General features: G+C 38.2%; 1 pseudogene; it reads right to left on the reverse strand.

The window, feature by feature from the left end:
* Positions 1-3,159: 3,159 nt before the first annotated feature.
* Positions 3,160-3,773, reverse strand: LOC148561476 (uncharacterized; annotated as a pseudogene).
* Between the last annotated feature and the right edge of the window lie 4,981 nt (positions 3,774-8,754).

The raw sequence follows: 8,754 nt of genomic DNA on the forward strand, positions 1-8,754 counted from the left end.
ATAAAACTCAAATACAATATACTAAACCTACCCCTCTATGTAAAATAAAATCTCAAAGGACAAGAGCGAGGGAACTCTATGAAAGCAATTAAAACCATAAAGAAAGTCTATGAAAGAAACTCAAGTCATAAACTTAATTCGTAAGTAAATTCTAGAATCGCCCGCAGCTTCAAATTGCGTCTTCAAACCTGTCGCTGAAAGGGTGAAAAATTTGGGGGTGAGAACCAAACCACATGTTCTCAGTAGAGGTAGAGAATGCCGTGAAAGTAAAGAATAAAACGCAAATAGTTAATTTCACTCAAAAGTATTTAAAAGAAAAACTGTTTTCATTTGCAGTGATCTTTACTCGCCGTGTCAACCTTTTATTTTGAAAACCAACCGCATAACATTCAAAAATCCAAAATCTTATAAAGCATCAGTTAATTATCCAAAATTCTAAACCCATATTTTCCTTTATAAAAATCTTAAAAGTTTTCCTAGACCATATGAATGACTAATCTGTTCCAAGCATAGGTTCATTAAGTCTATGCTGAACCAGCTCAATCTTTCATACTTACTAAACCTCAAACACAATCCAATCACGGCCTCAGGCCCAAGCAATTCAACCAGCACCCAATTCACCACAATCCAGCCAATCAGTTACAAACACAAGTAATGAGGTTCAAACACAATCAAGAGCAATTATATCAAGTATAGCAATTAGCAGTTAACAGAATTATTCACTTAGGCAAACCAATTACAATATACACACCCAAACAATGTCACATAGATGCATATGATGCATGCCTGTCCTACTGGCCATGAGCTCACGCGTAGGTTATGTTGCCAGACCCGACTCGGATAAGCGGGATTAGACCACCATCCTTATCCGTAGGTTCTATAGACAAGCGGGAATTAAACCACCATCCTTGCCCGGAACACGCAAGCGGGATTAAACCACCGTCCTTGCCTCCACAGTAAGCGGGATTAAACCACCATCCTTACTGGGTACATAAAATAATATGCAAGCGGGATCACACCACCGTCCTTGCTGAACAATTTATGAATACGTGAGCGGGATAAAACCACCGTCCTCACTGCAGCCGGGACAAAGCCACCATCCCTGCACAATGGTTTACGTCCTGAGCAAGCGGGACTAGACCCACGCCCCTACCAACAATCTCATAAACCAAATATTCTTTTCTTAAAAGAACCATTGAAGTTATTATCATTAAATAAGCCTTAAATATTTATTTTGATCAAGTCCTTATGCTTTTAGAAAAATTTGGACATAATCTCCTTTAAAAATAGGACTTAGCCACCCTTACGGGTCCCAACCAAACAATTTACCAAGCTCTTTTCAACCTTTCCAATATCAAATCAATTCAGAATCAAACAATTCCAACATTGAATCAGCCATATAACGCTAAGGTTCATCAGCCTCTTTCAGCAATTGCCACAACAATATATCCTCAAAAACATTTGATAATAGAAAATCTATTTCTTAAATTCCATATATAAAATAATTACCAACATAACTTGACAGCCTGATTTCCATTTTGTTTTTAAAATATCAAATGAATTTGGAATTGCGCAAACCTTATATCCATGTGACCATCTCGAATTAAGCTTTCTATTAAATCAAAATCATAATTTTTCGCTGACTATAGCTTCGGGAATATAAGCAAAACCGTGACTGTTCTGCAGTGTTTTAAAACCAGAAGACAGCAGCACCATACAACATTTGAAATTTCATATAAAATCCAAATTAAATCCAACTACCTTCAAAATTAATGTGATTAAATATAACTCATCCAAATTTCTTTCTCAATTGGTTCCAGGGTCATACCATTTTAAATGAAGGAGTTACGTAGCTTGGAAGTTAGGTAATTTTCTGCAGAATTCTGTTTTACAAATCATTGAACACAACCTCTTCCAAGTCCCATAACTCACTTATTAAAACATGGAAAATCCTGAAATTTAAATCAAATATACTAAACATACTCAATTTTCACCTCCAACATCTCAATATTTATCCAGGATCAAAAGTTATAAACTCCCAAAGTTACTAATTTAAGAAAACAGAATCTGGTTTTTTCTGCATAATGCATCATCCTTCAAAAATTCATATCTTTAAATCTACAAGTCCAATTGTTCTGAAATTTTACGGCATTAAAATAATAGGAATAGAGTTTTATTTAAAATTGGTTCCATTTCAAAATTCAAATTTCAGAATTTCCAATATAGGAATCAAGTTGCTGCTGCGTTAAACGTTCTGCAGAAAAACCAGTTTTGACATCCATGATTCAAAAATTCACCATAAATCATAAACTTAGTGAAAAAGTCTCAAATTCAGTAGTCCAGTTTCGTATATCCCCAAGCTCAATCCGGACTTTGTCCCACGCAATTCCAATAATCACAGAAATAGTTATAGTTTTTCAAAGTTTTCGGCTTCCTCTAAAAATAATGCAGAAAATCAAGTTTTACATTTTAACTTTGAAAAAATCATAACTAGTTCTATAATTAATTCAAACTTCTCAAAATTGAGTCCCAACAACAACTTTTATTATACTTTACTCAGCCTTTGCTCTTATATCATTTCGATTATCGTTGAATAACTGATTCACTTCCAAAGTCACCTTTTAATTTCAAAAATCAGTTTTTCAGCAATCTATTTAGTATTCAAAATCCAACCCTTCAAAACCCCTCAAAACCAATTCCAAATCAACCACCAACCAAGTTCATTAACATTACAATATACCAAATAACAACTCAACGGCAACAAATCCAACATAACCCATTAAAATTCAGAAATTCTCAACAATTAGTCATCAAGCAATTCCCAATCCACATAATCAATCAATATCACAAATCAACAATTCCAAATAACAATCTCAACCATTCCAATCACAATTTCAGCCACAATTCAATAATTACATAATCAATCAATTACTTACAGCTATTAAATCTATTTGCAGTTATTCAATAAACCTTGTAGGCATTCTTAAATTGAAATCGTTTTAAACCCCCTACCTCAAAGTGTCGAAATCCATTGAAATTGGGAATGCTGCACTCATGAACAACAACCTTAATAGTAGCCATATCATCTCAAAGTAGTAGCAGCAACAGTTTGGCATCTCCGATCAACGGCAGCAGCATTATTTTCGATTCATTCTTCACTCTCGCAGTAGTAACCACGGTGGCAACAAAATAGAGTTCAAATTCAATGGAGTCGGAAATGGAAATGAGTTCAATAAAATTGGAACTACAGATAGCTTACAATAAATTATCGGAGCAGCAACAACAGGGTTTCCGGGCAGCTCCAATGGTGGTGGAAAGCTTCAGCATCAGCCAAACAGCAGCAGTAACAATTCAGAGTAGAGCCAGAACAGGGCCACACCAACAATAACAGTTCCAGCAGCGGCGATTGCGTCTTCTCAGATTCCAGAAACCAGAGGCAGAAGCAGAACTGGCTAGCTTCTCTATTCGGTCCTCCAGCGATGATGTCTGGCGATGCAACGGCTCGGCGACGGCGACGGCTACGAAGGTCACGAACGGCGACACTGGAATGACGGCGACGGAACCCTCGCAGAGGTGGTTGTGGACTGGTGGCGACGGCGGCGTGGAGCATAGCTCCTCTCCTTGGTGGCGACCCTGACCCGCGCTCGTTCTCTCTCTCTCTGCTGGCCCCTCAACGACGACGGCGGGCGAGCTCCAGGGCAACGGTGGTGACGGCGGGACAAGACGCGACGGCAGCTTCTCGACGGTGGCGAGCTCGCAGCAACGGCGACCATGGAGACGCGGTGGGACGAGGTTGAACGGCGACGCTGCAGTTCACGAGGATGACGACGATGGTGGCACGGGCTCCTTGTGGCGGCAGTCCGGCGGTCATGGTGGCGCGGCAGCAGCTCTTCCCTCTCTCTTTGCTCTCTGTTTCCGTTTCTACGTTAGGTTTAGGAAGAAAAGGGGGGTATGGTGCGGCTGAAGGTAGAAGAAAGTGGGTAGGTTAGGGTTTCTGATTAGGAACTTAGGGTTTTCAATTTGGGAAATTAGGGTTTCTGAGTTTGATTTGGGAATTAGGATTAGAAATTAGGATTTTATAAAAGAATATGGATAGATATGAATAGATATTTTGATAAAATTAAATAGTAGAGTAATTTTAGAATCAAATATACTCTATTAAAAATATTTAGGAACATTATTTATCAACATATTGCTAAGTTCAATCAATTATTTCTAATTTAAATTATGAAATGAACAAGTTAATTATAATTTGTAAAGTACAATTTAAATTCAAATATCAATTTTCTAGATTAAATCATACAAATCTCTATTATTTTTCTATATCTGAAACTTTAATTTCAATTTACAAAATATCTAATTATAATAAAATTACTTAAACTTAAAGTATTCATAAAAATCTATTTAATCATTCCTAATAAATTAATCTCTAAAAGTTCAAACTAATAAAATAAACCATAATTCATTCATAATAGAAATTACTTAAATTAAATATATAACACTTCCATTACTAAATTTTATTTCCAAAGCATATGAAATAACCAATTATAAAAATTACATAAGAATATTAATTAACTTAAACTTCAAATATGAATAAAACTAATTTAATTACTCTTAATTAATTAATTCATAAAATAAGATATAAAATTAGTAAAATAAATCGTAACTTTTCAGGATAAAAGTTACTTAAATTAAATTGTACAATTCTTTATTATTTTTCAATTACTAAAATTATACAAAATATTCCATTATAATTAGATTACTTAAAAATATTAATTGATTCGAAATAAAACTATCTCCGAATCTATTTAATTATTTTTAACAAAATAATTTCTAAAATTATAAAGTTTAAACATTAATAAGATAAAATCACAATTTATTTATATTTAGATTTTCAAAAATACGGGATGTTACATGATGCATACGCGCCGTTTGGCTATTTTTCAATCCGCGCGTCTGCGCATATGACGCTTGCTCGTCGATGAGTTTTGTGGCTATCCACGCGTGCGCGTGGAGTGCGCGTACGTGTGGCCCTGTTTTCATGCAAAAGTTGATTTTTGAGTTTTAAAAGCCAAATCTCATGCTTCTAAGCCTCCGATCTCACCCATTATGTATTAAATCATTATGATATGCCCAGCAATGAGAAAGGAGCTAGGGGATATGGTAACTTGTGAGTGAAGCAAGGAGAAAAGTTATGATCAATGATGATCAAAGATGATTATATGAGATATGGAGGATGACGGTGGAAGTACCGTGTATGCCATGAGCTGAAGGGCTATATTCATTGATAAATGGCTGGTTCTTGATTGAACCATGAGCAGAATGGCTGAGTTATTGCCGGGTTATGGCAAAGCCATTATTGGTTATGGCTGAGTATAAAAGCATATATGATTAATGAATGAATGTGTTAAATGGATAATAATGGAGAATGTTGAAATGTGATGTGTGAACTCGGGTAGTAGGCAGTGGCGTTGTCCACTTGCTCCGGGTAAGAGACGGGAAATGATGTTTATGATAAATGAGTTAAATTATGGAGTTTTGAATAAATGAGTATTTGTGATACCTGGGTAGTAGTAAGAGTGGTGGTTCATCACGCTTGCTCCAGGTTAATGTTTGAGATTTGATAACAATGATGATTGCTTTTAAATTGAACGAATATATGTTTTGAGATCCTGGGCAGTAGCAAGGGTTGTGGTTTGTCCCACTTGCTCCAGGTCAGAGATTGTGACGCTTGGGTAGTAGCAGCAGTAGTGGTGAATCCACTTGCTCTAGGTTGAGCTTTAAGACACCCGCCTGGGTAGTAGCCACAGTAGTGATTATTTCACTGGCTCTGGGTTGAGCGGGCAGTAGCAAGGGGGTTGTAGCTCAAACCTACTTGCTCCGTAAGGGGTGTTTCTGTCCAATGGTTAGCTACCAGGACATGTCGGGTTGGCTATATAACCGACAGATGATATCATCAGCCATAGGGCAGGCATTCATCATTTGCATATGTTTGAATTGTTTGGGTTTGCCTGTTTGTTTTGGATTTCTACATCATATATGCCATGTTACCTGACTATGTGCTACTTGTTCTACTTGTACCATATTTGTGTATTACTTGCCTGTATTGCTTGTGTTTGTACAACTGAGAGGCCCCTCATGCTGGTGTCAAAGGATGTTGAGGGCTGTTCTTGATGAGATGAATCGATGATGCGATTGCATGATGATGATGATTATTGAATGAGATAATTTGAACTCCCTGGGTAGACGTAGTAATGTGGTTTCACTAGCTCCAGGTGAAGGTATGATGTATTGATATAGAATTGTTGAGATAGAACAACTGGTGATAGTTTTGCTTATGATTCTGAGTCTAACTTGTGGAAGAGTCAGCGAGTTGGGAAACATGTGAAACATGAATTAGATTTACCACTCCCTTATGACAGTTGCCTATTCATGGATTAGCGAGAACCTAGGATGGATAATTGGTGAAGAAGTTTAGGATGCTTAGTGAGTTTTTATTGCAGTGCATTGTATTTATTTGACACTTTTACCGTACTGGAACCCATGGGCCCGTGGTTCTCATTCCGTATATATCTCTTATTTTTCAGATACAGGTCCAGGTGCTCAGAAGTGAGTTGTGGGTCGTCTGAGAGACGGCGAAGATCTTTATTTTCTCTCCTTTGTGTTTTGCTTAGAATCTCTCCACCTTTGTTTTGAAAAGATTATATTATGTATTGAACTTTTGGATTTGCCTTTAGAGGCTCTCATGTTTCCTTCGGGAGAGATTAGGATATACTGTTGTCAACTACTTTCATACTGTATCCTAGCCGGCCTAAACTTCGTGGGTCACGACTAGTGGCTATTTACTTATGTTATATATATCTATCTATTATCTACCTCTTAATCTCCTCTACGTCTTATCCCTATATCGCTTTCGGCTTCACGGTTTATCTTTTGTTGTCGATACGTGAGTGACACGTCTTCGCGATTTTATTTCTACTCTTTTCAGGCTTCTCAATTAATATTCCTTTCGAAATTACCTACTTTTATATATTAAAAATCTACCTGAGAGTCGTACCACCGTAATATCATTGACTTATGACTCGAGCATAAGGATTTGAATATTAGGGTGTTACATTATGGTATCAGAGCAGTTCGTCCTCGTGAGCCTGAGGGATGGAACTGCTTATGCTTCAACGCATACTCTAAGTCTATGCATGTGCTAATTAGGCTATCTAACCGATACATCTAGCATGAAGTCCATGAGTGTACCTTTGGTACTTTAAAGCACTATACTTTCGATATTGAGACTGATCAACTTGATATCGATTGTTTGGTGTGTATAGGAACCAGATGGCACCTCATGGACCCGGTCGGGGATGTGAGAGAGATCGTACTAATACGCAGGAATCGGAAATCAACCCGAATAACCCAGTAAACCTTATGGCGGTGTTGGAGAATATGGCTGCTGCTATGCAGGCCACCGCGAAGGCTCTTGGGCAACAGATAAACAATAATGGCAATGGCAGAAGGGAAGCTCAGGGCCCAATGACACTGGCAACCTTCTTAAAGGTTAATTCACCTAAGTTCAAGGGAACCACCAATCCGACTGAAGCTGATACTTGGTTTCAGGCCATGGAGCGAGCACTGCAAGCACAGTTGGTGCCTGAAGAGCAGTGTGTTGAATTTTCTACCTATCTGCTCACGGGGGAAGCATCGCATTGGTGGCAAGGGGCTCGACGTCTCCTGCAACAAGGGAATGATCCTATCACTTGGGATGCCTTCCAGGTGGAATTCTATAAGAAGTACTTTCCAAATTCTGCCAGGACAGCCAAGGAATTGGAGTTACTGCAGCTGAAGCAAGGTGCTATGTCCGTATCTGAGTATACAGACAAATTCGAGGAGCTATTCAAGTTTTCCTGCATGTGTCAGGGAGCTCCGGGAGACTTCGAGGAATGGAAATGCAATAAGTATGAAGGAGGACTCCGGAGCGACATCTTAAGTTCGGTGGGACCAATGGAGATCCAAACTTTTTCAGAGTCGGTGAATAAGAGCAAAATTACTGAAGAATGTGTGAAAAGGAGGGTTGCAGAGAAAGGAAGTCATAGAAAGCACAACGAAGGATGCGCACCAAGGGGTCAAGAGTTTAAGGAGAGAGGATACGTACAACACTTTCCCCAACGACAGAATAACTTTGCGATGAGTGAGGAGTCCCAAAGGAACGGTAAGGGAAAACGGGCAGCGGCTGCTTTTGATGTTTCAAGCTGTCAGAGATGTGAAAGTCATCACCCAAATAGGCCATGCCGATTGGGGTTAGGTGTATGTTACAAGTGCGGGTTACTAGGGCATGTATCAAGAAATTGCCAACAAGGAGAGAGTCAGGATGCAGGCCGATTGCGACAGTAAGATTGAGGTAATTGCCTTAATACAAATGGATAAATTCCTGTGATGTAAATGACTTTCTGTTGAGAATGATGTGTTGTGTTTGTTATGTAGTTGGTTGATTTCTGGATTTTTGGTGAAACGGATTGAACCCGTGACTTTTAGTTCCTTTGATTTAAATAGATAAGGGATGGTCCTAAATGATGGATTTGGAAACGTTGATTTGAATTGTCGGTCAAGTTAAGTGGTGGTTTAGTACTTGAGGAAATAAGTGATGAAACTAATACTTGACGAGAAATCAAGGTGACATAGCGGAAGCATGCTAAAGCATTAGCATAGTATGGTAATAATAAGGAAAAGTGGAGTATGATTGGAAATGCTTTATGCTTTGAG

This window comes from Arachis ipaensis, chromosome B6 (assembly GCF_059453495.1).
Source record: "Arachis ipaensis isolate K30076 ecotype BB chromosome B6, ASM5945349v1, whole genome shotgun sequence".
Lineage (NCBI taxonomy): Eukaryota > Viridiplantae > Streptophyta > Magnoliopsida > Fabales > Fabaceae > Arachis > Arachis ipaensis.